Source organism: Ambystoma mexicanum, chromosome 12 (assembly GCF_040938575.1).
Source record: "Ambystoma mexicanum isolate Mex_15411 chromosome 12, UKY_AmexF1_1, whole genome shotgun sequence".
NCBI lineage: Eukaryota > Metazoa > Chordata > Amphibia > Caudata > Ambystomatidae > Ambystoma > Ambystoma mexicanum.
The window spans coordinates 705,872,628-705,889,548 of NC_090936.1; positions in this window are offsets into that span (position 1 = coordinate 705,872,628).

Sequence of the window (16,921 nt, forward strand, 5' to 3'; positions counted from 1 at the left end):
CCCGGAAATACAGTTTTGGCTGTTGTCTAAAATCACATCGACCACCCTGGTGACAGTTAACTTTAGCGATTACTGATCGGTAGCCATATTTGATCAGAGCTGAAATAAAGCCTCAATTTTAGACAGAATTTGGTTATATGAAGCAGAAGTTATTGCTTCATCTTGGAAAAAGGGAAGCCTCGAAGAGGATGTCAGCATATGGGCGAGGTTTACATCAGTTTCAGATACCACACAATTTGATGTCAGTACCTCCAAGTTGGGGCTTGATGACCCATTGTCATCGTTTGGAGGCTGAATGTTAACCAAAGTGGAGCCCATGGAATGTTATATTAGGTTCTCACACATAATGAGGAGGGATCCATTATTGTCAATCGATGGAAAACTGTCGTCTGAGATATTGACAGACTCAGTATCAATATCAATGTCGGAGTATTGGCACTCAGTTGGTTGTTAGGTGGTTGGTCGCTGACAGATTTTGTGGAAGAAGAATTTGAGATCAAAGCCTGCTAGATAACATAAACCTCTTTGAAATATCAAGTGATCAACCTTTGGGGCGCTGCCGGCCGGTACTTTTTAGCTCTCTTGGATCGGAAAGCGACATTTTGTCTATTTTTATGTTTGGTATGTGATCTTGGCCGCTTCCCCACCTGGGGGCCCTCGCTTGGAAAACCTTGTGTTTGTTGATGGGTTGTTGTTGGTGGGTTATTGGTTAATTAGTTTTCAAATGACCTCAGTACATATATAGGTCAATATAGGCAAACCCAACATATAGGGGTACTGCGCTCAAGGCACTAAAGGTGCTAGAGTGTCCTCTGATACTTGAACCCCCCAGCCCTGCAGAGCCACTATGTCCCCACTGTAGGTAAGCCAGTAACAGCACAATACACACATATGCTCATATCCAGCTTGCCTCTTTTCCTTTAGGAAGCTGCAGTTTCTGAAGGCCACAGCTATGCATAAGATAAAGGTATGAGATGAAAAGTCTACACCAGTGGTCTTCAAACTTTTTATGCCATGGCCCCCCTGAGCAGAAAATAAATTGTTCGGGACCCCCCTGCCCCGCCCCTCTGTGTTGGTGTTATTTTTTTTTTTTATAGAGAGGGCTGCAGAATGCGTGGTGCCATAATTATGAAGGGATATGCTGTTGGGGAGACATTCCAAGACACTAGGACAATCACATCCAATCCAAACATAGAAACCGTGCAAGTAAACACAAAATTCTCCAGTAGGGCTTTTATTTTCTCAAAATACATTCCTATTAGTATATTCAGCAGAAGGCAATTTGATTTTACAGAGCAAGCACTAATGGGAAGGGTGGGCCTGTCTCTCTGCAGAAAGTGAGTCAATGTGTGGCTTTATTTTTGAGACCGCCACTCTGAGGTTGTCCTCCACTTCCAGCCTTGTGCGGTATTTAGTTTTCAGTACAGCCAATGCTGAAAAGCCTATTTCGCACAAGTAGGAAGACCCAAAGGGTAAGAGAGACTGTATAGCAGACCTTGCCAATGTAGGATACTCCAGGATTACCTTCAGCCAAAAGTCACCCACTGCAATGTTCCTAAATTCAGATTGCAGAATAGTGTCCGACTGAACCTCAATCAGCTCCTCCAGGGCATCAAATGGAAGATGCACCACCTCCATGCTCTCATTGGCTAAAATTGCTCCACACACCACACACTGAGGCCTCGTTTCACCTCTGATCACAACGGAAGTAAATCCAAGGTCTAAATATGTGCCATCAAACTTTCTGGCTTTTGCAGGTTTTTTTCCTGTGTCAATGTCTGCGTCTGCCTTCCTTTTCACACTACCGTTTTTGGGCAAAAAGAAGTGCTCCATTTCAAAATGGGTTCCTCACCTATGAAAAAATGTAAACTCCCATATTAATGCCTTTTCATATGCTTTGTTGATAACCTCATTTACGTACCGAATGAGGTACAGTAGGATTTGAAAACGATAATTCAAAAACAAAAATGCAAAACATGTAGCTGTGACAAAATCACACATGCACTAGAAGGCTTTTGAGCAAAAATGAGGGGCTGAAAAAAACATGGTCCTTCAATAGTGCACCACATGTTTTGTGGTGTTCTACATGTACTATGGGTCCCGACTTGAAGATCTGGTTAGTTTGTAGAATCCAAAGAAAGGCAAGGGACATTGCTAACTGCTTGTGCTGGCCACAATCCATTGGGGCATTATGTGGTGGTCCTCCAAGAAAGAAATTGTACCTTTGCCTCCAATAAGCCTTGAGACAACCATAGCCGCTTCACCCACCCCTTCACAATTCACTATTCACTTGTACAGAGACCTCATTTCTCACCCGCTTAGAGTGGAACCAGTCTGCGGCATACAGCTTGTAATGCAAAGCGCACATATTAAGCAGCATCACAAAAAAACAGGACTGAATACATCACTGAGCTAAATGAATTCTGACTGGCAACATGGGGGCAGTTGCTCCCCCTCCCCGAAGACTTAGTGAAGGCCCCTCTCATGTGAAAAGTTTGAAATGCCCTGGCGACTGTAATTTGAAACGGATGAAATGCCCTGGCGCCTGTAATTTGAAACGGATGAAATGCCCTGGCGCCTTCCCTGGCCACTGGTGCTGCAAGAGACATGAGGACCATGGGGTCTTTTTTCTATTCACTTGTACGGAGTCCCCACAGACCTCTTTTCTCCCCTGCTTAGAGTGGAACCAGTCAGCGGTATACAGCTTGTAATGCAAAGCGCACATTTTAAGCACCAGCACACAAAAAAAACAGAGCACTGAATATATCACTGAGCTAAATGAATTCTGACTGGAAACATGGGGGCAGTTGCTCCTCCTGCCCCCAAGACTCAGTGAAGGCCCCTCTCATGTGAAAAGTTTGAAATGCCCTGGCGCCTCCAATTCGAAAGGGATATAATGCCCTGGCGCTGTCCCTGGACACTGCTGCTGCAGGAGAAATAAGGACCGTGGGGACCTCTGTTCTATCAACTAGAACAGAGGCCCCCACGCCTCGATTTTCCTTGTGTTTCTGGTCACTTTATTTATTGGTCATGTATGTAAATGCCACTTACCTTTTTGAAAGTAAAAAGAATAGAAAAGCAGGAACCTCGTGACAGCATGTAACTCCGGAGTTGATGGACGCAATCTGAAGCAGGATCACTGAAGCTGCAGGTGAGTACTATTTATTGTTGGAAGACGTGGCGCCTTCCATCCTCATTGGCTGTCAGTCAGCCAGATTGAGCTAGCAGCACAGCTTGAGGCCCTTGCCAAATGCAAGTTTAGAGAAGCTGGCTGTCATGGATTGGCTCACTCTCCCTACCACCCCTCCCATCTGAAAGTAGGGCAGTTTGTCACTAATGTGCCATCATTAGTGGTTTCCTGCTCTGCATTCATATGGGAGGGGCTGGTCATCCCTGCAAAACAAGGTGTGCGCTTTACCTTGTTTCATGAATAGGCTCCTAATGGAGCCTGCAGGGCCTCACAAAAGCCAGGCCCCTGACCTCAGTGTGACAGGGGTCGGGCCTTTGTGGGGCCTCAGGCTCCATTAGGAGCCTATTCATGAAGACAAAAGAAAAAGCGCACACCTTCTTTTGCCGCGATGACTTGTCATCACGGCAAACAAAGTGTGTGTGTTTTTTTTTTTCTTCCTAAATAGGCTTCTAATGCGAGCCTGAGACCTGACAAAGCCCGGCCCCTGTCGCACTAAGCATGTGTGGCAGGGGCCGTGGATCGGGCTGTTACTCTTTGATGAAGCAACAGCCTGATCCTTTGGTAATGGATGCTAATGTTTACTTTCAAGCTGTGGATGCGCGGACCCCTGGGCATGAGGCTGCGACCCACCAGAGGGCCGCGACCCACAGTTTGAATAACGCTGGTCTACACCTTTCACCTTACCATGCAGAGCCCTGTGCAGTGCAGTGTGGTACGGAATGGTGCAGAGAAACAAGCAAGTTTGAACTTTTAGAGGGGACCACCTCACCTCTCCTCTCCTCTCCTTGTTCAGGACACCACTCCACAAGCAAGCCGGGTCCTTCAGGGCCTGTGGCGAGGGATTGCACAGTGACAGTACCAGTGAGGGTACTGTGCAGCACTCAGCTGACCCACAGTCTTCAGGCGCCAGATGCCGAACTCCTGGCACGGGGCAATCATTCTGAGAGCTTGCTCGGTTAGACAACACACCATCAAGCTGCACTGTGACTACTCGTAATTGCACAACTGTTTCCGATGGTGGGCCATAGTGATCTCAATATCAATGAATTTCCAAAAATGGATGAGCACATGAGGAAAAAGAGGTCACTCAAACTCTATCGCAAGAAGAGAAGTAATTATTTTTCATCAAAATCAAGACAGGTCTATGACAATATTCCAGATGAGCGTAAACTGTTCTGTAAGATGGCAATGATAATGGCATCTATATTCCTGCCAGGACTCCAGACTGCAGTAAATGCCAAGTGGCTGTAGATCACCAGATGCAAACTATTACAAACAATGAATGCAACCATAAAAGGATTCAATACAATCTCAGAAGAATTGAGGGCCATCAGGCTGATAACCCTCTGGAAAAGTATGTCCTTGACTTAATTACAGCAATGGAAGGAGGCGTGTGCGCTAAGATCGGGCCTTCTTGCAGTACATTAATACCATCTAATGATGAAGAGAATGGAAGTCTGACAGAAGCAATAACTATGTTGATGACTCTGCATACAAAGACGGAAGATGAAGCTGATGAGACAGTAGGAGATGACTCCTATTGTCATGGATTCCAATCTGGCTGGCCAGTGCTTTCAAAATACTGGGAGCACTACCAGTGTTGATATTTCTAGGATTCTGTCTTAAAAGGATCATCTTGGTACAGTGCCAGAAGACAGCCAAGAAAGCTACTGGGATGAAGATAATGATTGACATCAATGCTTGAACGGGTGAGCAGATGCAAAATGAAGCCAGCACCTGTGAAAATATAAAGAAAACTACCCTTGTACCTCCAGGAACCAAGTTCCATTACCCCAAAGGTTGGAAAAGATATGTAGGATGTTGGATATTCAGTTCACCATCAGGAGAGTGCTGCCGCATTACCTGGAGTGTGGATGAACACATAAAAAATGCAGGTCATCTGAGGGGAGTGACAAAGATTTCGATACCAAAGAAGAAGCACGATAAACAGAAGATGCTGACAAATGATGAAGAGGCGATAAAGACAATGAAAGAAGAGAATTTGGTCGGAAATTCGACCAGAGGGGGGAATGTAGAGGAACAGGTAGATGCTATCTTGCCAGTTCCCGACCGCGCATTGCTGTCATACTGGTAAAGTCAGAGAAAAGCAATGTTATATTGAAATAGCCACAACATAAAATGTGTGCATGACGACTGTATTAGAAGCGTGTGACACTTTTTCCTGTGAGTTCTGACTTTGGCACTAATGCCATTCAATCTGTATTGGAAGTATTTGGAAGTATTTCTGGCAGATTTCTGGCAGACTGGAGAGTGTGGCTTTGGAAGATTGTATTTAAAAAAACTTTGATTAACTAAAAGGTATTTATAACCTTGCACTTAATAGCCACTTAAAATGGAGTGGTGACCAGCACATTTGAAAGTAAATCAGTCTGTGTTATATGCTACCTGCAGTTCCTTTATGAAGATTTGGGTGTTCTGAAAAAGAAAAGAAAAAAAGGAATGAAATTAAGCATCTTTAATGATTTGGTGTGTGTCGATGTATCACACAATGTTCTTTTGCCTGAAGGAGAATAACTCTGTTGTTTTTTAAATAAGTGGTGATGGTAAATCATGTTGGATGAATGTTTATTTGCACTTTTGATGAAGGTTCAGCAATGACAGCAAGAGAAAGCAACAAAAACAAGTTGAGAATAGACAGCAACATAATGTTTATGGTGTGACTAATCTATACAATGAGTAGGATAAATATGAGTTGTCAACAGCTTGAGGATATTTTTTAAATAGGAATGTGTTCAGCTTTGATGTCTGATAGCAACATTTTAGCCATTCAGGTTAGGAGGGATTCCCAAGGAAGTCCTGCAATAGAAAAATATGGAATGTGTGTCCCTTTTTAAAAAAGACATGTATAACAAAAAAATAATATTTGCAAACAAGAACAATTGTTTTGGATTTGAATACATTCAGTGTGTATAGAGATTAAAATGAATGTACAGCAGTGGAACATAAGTTTAGTTGTGTTATTAGGAACTTGTCAGTCGAATACATAAATAATCTGCAGGTATGCTTGTGGAAAAAAATACTTGTATCATATATTTTCAACCTCCCACATGAAGTATTTTGCAGATATGGTGTGTGATGAAATTGAAGACCGCATAGGAATCAAGTGTGATGATATTTGCGTCCCCACATGAATGATATGTGAAGATATTGTTGAATTCCTTACAAGGATGGTGCATGTTGATATTTAGGTTCACACAGACTTGGTTATATTAAAAGATTGAAGAAAGGATGGTGTGTGATGATATTGAAATGCTTAAAGGACTTGTCTTTTGTAGAACAGAGTGATCATTTATGTTGACATTTAACCTCCAACAGGTTGAGAGAGGCCTATCTGGGATTGCCTTGAAGACTAGGCTGGCCATTATGAGCTTGGTGGATTGTTGAACAGGAATAGTACTGGGTGAACAACGGCTTTCAGTATTTCTATAAAAAAAAAAACATGCTCCAGATTGACCACTGGGCCTAATGATAAATGTGTTAATGGAACACCTGGTATTCCAGTAATACCCATTCATATATATATATATATATATATATATATATATATATATATATATATATATATATATATATATATATATATTTTCATCCATTTCTACCATTATTGTAATGTATGAAATAGATAATGTTGAGTAGTGGTACATATGCCAACATTATATTTGTAAGGACTTTCTCACCCATTTATGCATTAGATGTGAAGGTGGTTAAAGGGGGCATCAGAAATGTACAACTTTTCACACCATTACAGCCCTCAGTAATACTTTTGAGCAGTTTTAAAAGATTTACCACCACCTCTGGAGTTGAGGTAACATTTGGTGTATTGCTATTTGGAAAATCCATCTCGCGATCCCTCTGGTGGTATTTGACTCCATGCTTCTGAATAGGGCAAGCTGTGAAAGCAGCAGTATTCAGCTAGAACCACCATTTATACCATTATCAAACAACTCATAAGGATCCACAGTGGGATTTATAAGTGCAATAATTTATCTGGGCTCACAAATCTGTCCACTTGTTGCCCACCTTTTCATACCCGTTAACCGGAACTAGTGTTATTCGAGAAGAAAGTATTGTCTGACATCGATCTTTTAGAAACCAAGCCACTATCAAAGCTCTGTAACTTAAGCAGACATGACATCAATCTGCTGAATAAGCTAGACACTATTAACACATCATTATTCACCAGGCTGACAAAGGTGGAGGAATTGGCATTCTTCATTGGTGTGATTACATTAAGGCATGCAAGTGCTTACTTTCCGATACAGTGAGCTATCGCAAATTACCTGTCACCCAGCTCCTGAATTATTTGGCATCACTGAGTCTGAAGTTCAGAGGGCATTGTTCAATCAGTGCATTTGCAAGCAGGAAGCAGAATCTTTAGTAAAGAAAGGTATACGTACACCCATATTTTACATTCTGCCTATGACACATAAAAGTCTTTCAAATCTTCCAGGTTCACTTATCTTCTCAGGGATGTCCTCTATTCTTGAGCCCTTATCCAAATGTGTATCTGAAACCTTTCATAAACAATATAGACTCCTTTGTGCAAGACACTAGAAGTGTCATTAACAAGATTGAAGGGTACAACTTTGATCCAACAAACAAGATATAGATATGTTTAGACATTGAATCTCAATATACCCGGATCCTCCAAACAAGCCACGCAGTAGTCAACACACTTTAAATGTGAAGCCAAACATCTAAGTGAAAAACAGCAGAATTAAGGGTATCCATGCAAATGGTAAAACGGTCCATGAAGTGAGCCTTTAACAATAATCATGAAGCCTTACTAGACAAACACGTGACTACAGAGTGCACATCCGCAAGATTGGTGTTTCTGATACCTTTTCGAATTTGTCTTATGAAATCAAGTTCTTAATTAACTACAATTGGAAAAGATGTTTGAACAAAACGGAATCTTTTCCATTAATTGCATACAGAAAAAGCACCAACATTACGAATTTGGTTATTCATAACAACATATATGTTGGTCTTGACAAGCCGTGTTCCATTACAGAGATGTGGGGTTTGGATCCCATTAGTGGTCACCATCGGTGCAGTTCATGTTCAGTGTGTGTGTTAGCTATAAATACAAATTCTGTGGATTTGGGTCTGTCAAATGTGTGGCAAGTGAAAGATTTCACTGATTCTAACACAGCTAATGTTGTATATTTGATTAAATGTCTGTGTGATATGTTATACATAGGCAAATGCAACCGCAAATGTAAGACATAAATTATTGAACGGAAATATCTGTCTCAGAAACTGTACAGAAACTGTACCCATGGTAAAACATTTTATCACTATGAGACATACCTACACCGATTTGAGATGGGTCATATTAATAAAGATCAAAGGCCCTAACCAGAACCCAATCAACAGAAAATGATTGCAACATGAAAAAAAAAAACTGATTTTCCTCAACAAAGCCACCTAGTTGGACTCAATGATAATGTTGAATGGGACCATGTCTATGGTCTATGTATTCAACTCTTGCTGGTGTTGCTTTTTCGAGCATAATGATCAGTATTCTGTATAATTCGATCATTCATTGTTCTTCCGTCCACTGGAGCTTGTCCTTTCATGCCTAGTAGGATTGCTGCAATAAGCTTGTTGTGGGTTTTGTGATGTACCTTGGATCCCAACTATGCTGATGTGCATTGGTAATGAATGTGGGATTCTACTTCGAGGCAGTGTGGTCATAAATGATTTAGCATGCATTTCCTATCAAGGCCTGTTGTCAACTCATGGTCTGCATACAACGCGGGATCGTGACACAGTGCCCACCGTACTGTATTCCTCTACATTACCTGCATACAGTTATCTCCACCATGACTGCGTTATTTAACTGGAGCATCCACAAGTGTTTATTTTTAGGTTTATTCCTGGGGTAGTGACACGCTTTATACTTGGTCATTCGGGACACATTCGGGTAAGAAGTGCATTTCCGTGTTGTACTTGATGGCCCAGGTTCGCGTATGCTGCTGCTACACACATCATTATGTTTCCCCCACATAAGGTGAATACTTTTTTTAAAATTCTTTTAAATTGTGTTTTAGCCTATAAAAATAAGCTTTTTACAAAACAATGATATAAAAGATGCAGAACAAGAAGAAAGTCATCAAGTCTTACAGTACAAAGAAAACACAAGCATTTCCAATTAATAACATTCCATCTAAAATACAGGCAGTGTACATCAGTTAATAAAATTTCATACGTGAAAACCAATTATTAAAATTCAGCTAATTCCCCTAAGAAAACCCATAAGAAAGCATAGAGTGACAACATTTGTTTCACCATGTTACCCCACATGAGTCTAACCCAGAACATCTCAGATGGTAACACTGAACCCAGGTAACATAGCCTCGGTTCCGCAAATGCTGGACAAAACAAAAAAATGTGTTTGAGTGTTTTCACTAAATTGGCCTTGCAAAACCTACAGTCAGTATTAGTTGCTGACTTGTCCCACTTGGACCTCCGATCCAGAGTAGAAAATTGATTCAGGTGAAAGCTCAAGTATTCACCCCGGATCTTTGGCCAAGGAAACAAGGACACATACATTAAAAGCTCAAATCTCTTTCTTCTGAATTTTGCATATTCCCCGTAAAGGGAGAAATTCCCCAGTAAATCAAGGGTTTCTGCCCAGTCCTCTATGAACAATGTTCACTTATCCATCCCAGGAGCCACCTTCAGCTCTTCTGGTGAGTACCCGATCAGGAACAGAATCTCACTCATAGTACACTTATACTGACTCAGAGTCGAGGCCGATTAGAGGGAAGGCTCTTCACCCAAACATTGATATAGGGAATTATTTGGAGGGATTCAAATGTTGGCATATTCTGCCAACATCTCCAGAAGGCTCTTGCCGCCAGAGACGTGAGTCCCAATTCATGTTTGACAACTGCGCTGGTCACGGAATTGTTCAGGCCTGGAGTTCTTTTCCAGAGAAGTCCCTGTAGTACGTTAAGCAATGAACTGATATCAAAGGGGAAAATACCAAGACTGTAAAGGACTACAGGTTCAATGTTTTGAAGATAGAACCTAATCAGGGGTACCAGGGAGTAGCGGCAAAGCTTTGAATATATGTACTTCTTTTTAGTCAGTAGAGTTAAGAATCCCCCCCTGAAAAGAGCATTCCCGGCCACCCTGGACCGGTTGTTTGACAGATTGAATCTTAAATATCTGAAGGATAACACCCTGGTCGCCCACCTTCCACATGAAGGCTTTTGGGCGTTCTCTGGTAAAAAAAACTACAACATTCGATTTTTGCCTGTTAATTTTTAAGTAGTTTTGGACAGTATAATGATGGAATAGGGGCACTTTTGTATGGGGACAAATTGGAGTCTTGTCAAAGATTATGACGTCATCTACGAAAGCTAGCCAGTTTAAAGTTACTGTTCCCATTTTTATGGGATTTGCCGTTCCTGACTCCCACAGGCAGGCAATATCTGAGACATAAATGTTAAAGGGGATGGGGGCAACCACACATCCCGGTTTAAGTTCCACAAATTCGAGGTGGCCCCCTCCCTCGTCAGACTATCCCTCAAGGATGTGTCGCTATGTACCTACGACAGAATCTGAACCATTTCAAGCTACACCTTCCACTGTAGGAGTTTGCTCCACAAGGTCTCCCGATTTACAGTATCAAATGCATACAACATATCTATGGAAGCCATGTAAACAGGACCCACCACCCCCTTTTTTACTGCTGTAGAGAGATTCAAAATGATAGTGCCATTGAGGGAGGTCCCCACAGATCGGAACGTCACCTGAAGTTTAGAGACAAGGTTTAAATCCTTTATCTATTAGGAGAGGTCTCTAAGCAAAAGGGAAGTGAACATTTACTGGAGGCATATAGGAGGGCGATTGGTCTGAAGTTCTTCGGATCAGACATGTCACCCTGTTTGTAAATGGGTATAAAGATCAATTCTTTCCAAGTGATGGGTGTCTTGCCCTCCCCAGTTGATACTCTTGTAAAGATTCAACAAAGGTCCCACCCATAGCTCCGGATCCTGCTTAAAGAGCATCAGCGGGATACCATGAGGACCTGGAGAAGAAGATGCCTTCCCCCTTCCTGCGGCCCACCGTACGTCCTCCATGTCCCAAGGACAAGGCCCCAAACCCTTCTGGCCCATATTGAGGGATGAGCACTGAATCTCATCCTTTGGGCGAGCACATTTGTTTTTCCAAGTTTGCCAACCATATATTCTCTGGTATGTCACAACCCTTCTCGAAAACAGAGCCATCTATAATTTGCTTCACAGTGGACCAAACGTTTGAAGTATCCCCTGCCAATGTTTGAAGTATCGCCTGATTAGCTGCGATTTAGGCTTGTCGCCTACATTGGGCAACCATTGTGTTACAGCGGGCTTGAATTTTCTTCTTGGCTGCCACATATTCTGATGGCAGAATGGAGGAATGGAGGCAGATCGTAAGGATCACAAGTCTTTCCTTTTAAGTTTTTGTACCACTATTTGTGCCTTTTATCAATGTTATGTTTACCCTTGGTTGACAAACAGGCCAAACATGAGCGCAGTGTGAGGTTAAAAGACTCAACTGAGAAACTGCCAGTCAAGCACCCTCGACTTTATCGTATGATTGAGAATATTCAAGAAGTTTTTAAAATGTACTGCATTCCATCTTACCGTCAGGCCACCACTGGTCGGCTAGATAAATGCTGTAGATAACTCTGTCGGGGCAAACTCCAGGTGTAATCGCAGCATAAGAAGCAGGGGAAGGTGATCACTACCTGTAGATGGACCTCTTGTGAGGGGTTTGCAACAAGATAACAGGGAGGAAGAGATAAAAAAGTGATCGATCCACAGGGTTTTAGTACCCCTGTATACAGTGAAAAATGTTCCCACTGATTTCTCTGTGGGGAGACATATTCTCATGCCCCAATCATGCAGATGGTTTAGCCACATGATAGGTGGCTCTGTGGCCCCCATTTGGGGGCAAAAAGACAGTTTGGTGGTAGCCTTTCTGGTAAAACCAGCAGGCTGCAGCCAAATTTGCGATTTCTTCCGGCACCAGTGAATGGGCAATTGCCGGGTCATTATGGCTATGCCGGACCTCGTAATTGTCCATTCGCATGCACCGGAATAAAATGCTCCCCATTCCCATTTCAGCCCCATAGAATGGTGCCAGTGCATCCAACAGGCTCTGCTCGCGGGTGCCGGTACGCCTGTCAGGTCAGACCTGGTGGGCGGGAAGGCACCCGCGCGCAGAACTCATAGTTTTCCGGTCCAGTAACAACGGTACTGGCAAGCATACCAGTACCGTTGTTACTGGACCAGCAAACTTATAATGAGGCCCCATATGTCTTGTGCTTGTGGCCAAAACAATCCACAGAGCAGGCATTGAGATCCCTCCAAAATAACCATACCACTGTTGGCCCTAGCCAACTACCCCTCCAACAGCCCATCCAGGCCCTGCAGAAAAGACTTCAATGCATACTTTGCAGGATTCCAGTATGTATTGACCAAAAGAAAGTCTTCAGAGCTGTCCTTGAGTGATACATTCACTGCCAGAAGACCTTCCAGGGGAGTTATTACTTCATAATGGCAACACTTCACCCACAAGTCCATAGCAATGGCCAGACTCCATAGAGCAGCCTCTGCAAGCCATGATTGCCTTCTTGCAGTAAGTGTTAAAACCCTGGAGCACAAAAGTGTTCACATCCATCATCTCCTGGAGAAGAGGACATTGGCATCCCCAAACATGTTTGTAGCCCCCTAGTTAGGTTTGTAAATCCACAGACATTCTAAGACACAAATTTACTCTTTACTCTCCCCATCCTAGAGCATGTTTTTTGACTGTGTGACCTTGGAAAACATCTGGACAACGGCTTCCAGCCAAGACCAGTCTTCCAGGGCCACAGTCGCACCAGACAATGTGTTAGTACTCAAGGGGTATATGTCTGATTTGGGGGTGGTGGGTTTAGGAGTCGGAAAATTAGCCAGTACCGCTGGATCATGGAGATCAAAGAGGTCATAGCCTACTACCTTCAGCATCTCTCGATCCTTCCACACTATTTGTGCTATTAGATTCAATTTAAAGTTCCAAACAGATATGTTAGTTCCTGACTCGGCAAAATCGCTTGCACTATGTTGTTGGATCGCAAAGCACATAGTGATGGGATTTCCTGAAAACCCCTCAGCATTTGTGTTCTGTTCATAGACTGTTGAACCTTTACCTGGGCCACAAAGTCCCACGCCATGATAGTCCCCTGAAAAGTGTCAGCCGTAGTTGTGTCAGGTAAACAGTGATGCCTGGGTGACAACAAAACTGACTCTGCTGGTAAAGTTGAAGGCATCACGCAAGCTGTTGATGCCTGCAATGCCCTCGGATTGGATCCGGTGCATCTTGGTGGATAACTGACAAGTTAATGGGAGCCATTGATACCACATTTCTCGTTTGCACATGGATTAAGTTAGATGGAATAGAGTTCCCCAAGAACGATGTCATATTGCTTTGTTTGGTAGCTGCCTTCTTCTTAGGTCTCAGTACTTGGGGTGTGGAATCTCGAATATGACCTGTGCCGTAAGGGAAGAGTAGCCTTAGTATGCATTTACCCTACTTCTGTAAGGTAGCAATATTCTGCACTTAGCCTGCTTGTGTAAGGTATCTAAATTCTGCACTTGGAATAAGTCAGCCGTATTCTACATTTAGCCGAATTGTGCAGAGTACGCTTACTCTGTGTTTAGCCTAGCTGTGGAAGTTAACCATATTCTGATTTTAGCCTAAGCATATGAGGTAGCCATATTCTGCATTTAGCCTACTTGTGTAAGGTAGCAACATATTTCATAAGGTGTATGTAAAATAAATCACTCAATGTCTGTCTACGCATTTTAGGCCCTGCTCCCATTTTGAACATAGGCATGTTCTTAATGTTATTCATTTTACATCTTTCTATGCATTTTTGGCCCTGCTCTCCTTTTTGAATCTAGGTAATACGCAGCACTGTTCTTTGTACATAGGCATAACCCATTATGTAAACATTTTCGTCTGTACAGCTAACCCATTTTCTTCCCTTTCACCCCTCACCCTCTTAACTTAGCTTAAGGCACAGGCTCATTTCACACACCATGCACTCACATATAACACAGCCACTATTGCACAACGCCGGTTCCATACAATGAAGCTACCTTTAATGACAATAATATCGAATTGAAGCTTCCCACATAATTCTCTATATCCTTAAACATAATCCACCCTGTTTACTTATAGTTTACCTCTGCTGTGCTCATTCACATGCCATTCATATATGGGTGATTAGCAGGGTCCTTGAGACCCTCTCATAACTGTAATGTCTGAAATGCACACACACATAATAACAACTCCCAATTTCTCCCAAATTTGGACTCTTGTGCCTCCAAGGGTGTTCAACCAAACAGCACTTTGGGATCATAAATATGGTGAAACGCACCATACAAATGACACAAATTAATGAATGAATGAAGAAATACCTGAATTGTCTTGAAGTACCCAGACTAGTGGTCTGGGACCCAAGGTGGCATCATCCAAATGTCACCACCTGCGACATGTTTACATTGATTTGTCTAACTAACTTTTTGTGTATTTTTATTGCCACGTTTATTTTGTTGCACAGGTATTGCTGTACATATTTAACATGTTGTCGCATTTACCGGACTTTGCGGTCTGGAACCCAAGGTGGCATTCTCCTAATGTCACCACCAGCGACATGTTACATTTTGTTCCCATGTTTATTGTCTTATGCTTTGTTCTACATACTTCCTTATTTTCACCATTTATGAGTCCAGTATTTCTTTTATTTCTATTGCTTTTCTGTTTTTCATTTTTAACATTATGTCTCCATAAATCCTCAATGACCTTCATGAGGCCATATAAATACTTTGTTTGACCTACATAGGCACCGATAGCCTGTTTGCATAGTCTTACCTTAACTTCCCGCATTGCGCCTTTCTTCAGACGCGATGCGGTCACGTGGTTATACATTACCGTTCCCCCAGCAACGCCACAACACGGCAATGCTCAGCAGCGGTCGGACGTCTTCACAGACTGCCGCGCTGCGTTAACAGGTACTTCTGTGTTCTGACACACTTTATTCTAACAGTTTATGCACCCGAATCCTTCCCTTACTTCATCCTTGTGCTTCTAGAAACGCCATTTGATCATTGTCCATTTACGGACAGCGTGTGCCTTTGCAGTTCACACGCCTGCTGTTCGCAACAGCTACACCTGGCTACACACCATTTTAGAGGTACTTTCTGTTCTTAACTTCCTTATCATGATCCTTTTATTATTTGCTGGTTACTCAAAGCACGTTCTTTTATGTTTTTTCTTTCTACCATGATTCTGAAGTTCCCACAAAGAGTGTCTATAAATATACTGAAGTCTTCACACAGAGTGTCTAATTAAGCAATAGAACCCCAGCGTTGGGGGCATTACCAGAGTCGGTAATGCCCCCTACGCGAGGGTTCTATTGCTATTATTACCCCGGCCCGCAAAAATTGCGTGACCAGGGCACTAAAAGCTTTTTTTTTGTCCCAAAACGCTGTGACATTTCGGGAGAAAAAAAGAAATTATAGGAAAATGGCTGCCGCTATGGAAAGGGAAAACGGAGTCCGTTTTCCCTTTCCATGGCAGCCACCAGGAGCGGACGCGCTGGGAACACAAGTGTTCCCAGCGCGTCCGCTCCCGAAAAAGGATCAAAAAGAAGGTAAGTAGGGTTGGGAGGGTGGGAGTGGGACGGGGGAAGAGGGGTAAAAAAAAACAAAAAAACTTACCTGCGTCTCCGGCAGGGGACGAGGGAAGCCCCCAGCCGTGTTGAGGCGCAGAGCGGGGATGGCCCCGCTCCGAGTCTCCACACGGCTGGATGCTTCCCTCATCCCCCGCCGGGGACGCAGGACCAAGAAGGTAAGTTGGCAGGGCGGGTGGGAGGGAGTTGAGGGAATTTAAAAAAAACAAAGAAAAGACTTACCCGAGTCCCCAGCGGGGGGCGAAGGCACCCTCTCAGCCGTGAGGAGGCTCGGAGCGGGGATGGCCCTGCTTCGAGCCTCCTCATTGGCTGAGGGGTTGCCACGACTCCCGCCGGGGACAAAGGCCGTGGGATCCCGATGGAGGGATTCCTGGCCGGATAGGGACCTGGCAAGAGCCAATCAGAATGCTTGTTGCATTCAGATTGTCTCTCGCCGGGTACTAATGGTATTTAACTGCCTACAGTATGGGTTGTCGTTATACTGATGAACCTCCACAAGGTGATGTGCGATTATAATGGATAATCTCGTGGCTTGTGCACATTGATGTTTAAACAGACTCAAGGTTGACGTTCATTTATACTGAACACAGGAAGATTCTTTGAGGATATTGATGTATGGAGCCCTCAAAGAGACGTCATATCTTGTTAAATTCCTTCAGATGTGTCTTGATAATGGCATCTCTCTAGGAAAGGTGTGTGATCATTCTGAAATCGCAATAAGATGGTGAGCGATATTACTCCTTTTCCCATGGAATATTTTTTATGATAATGCACCTGAGATGGTAACATGCATCTCAGATGAGATGAGATCCTTTCGTCTTTGCATATTGCATGCCAATGCTGGTTTGTGGACTTCTACCACCTTCTCCTACGTGCTCCACGTATTTAACAGCAGAGGGAGGAAGTGGAAGGGCAATGCAGTGATCGTTTCCCTCTGCCATATTGGTTCTTATATGTAATCGATCCTTTGC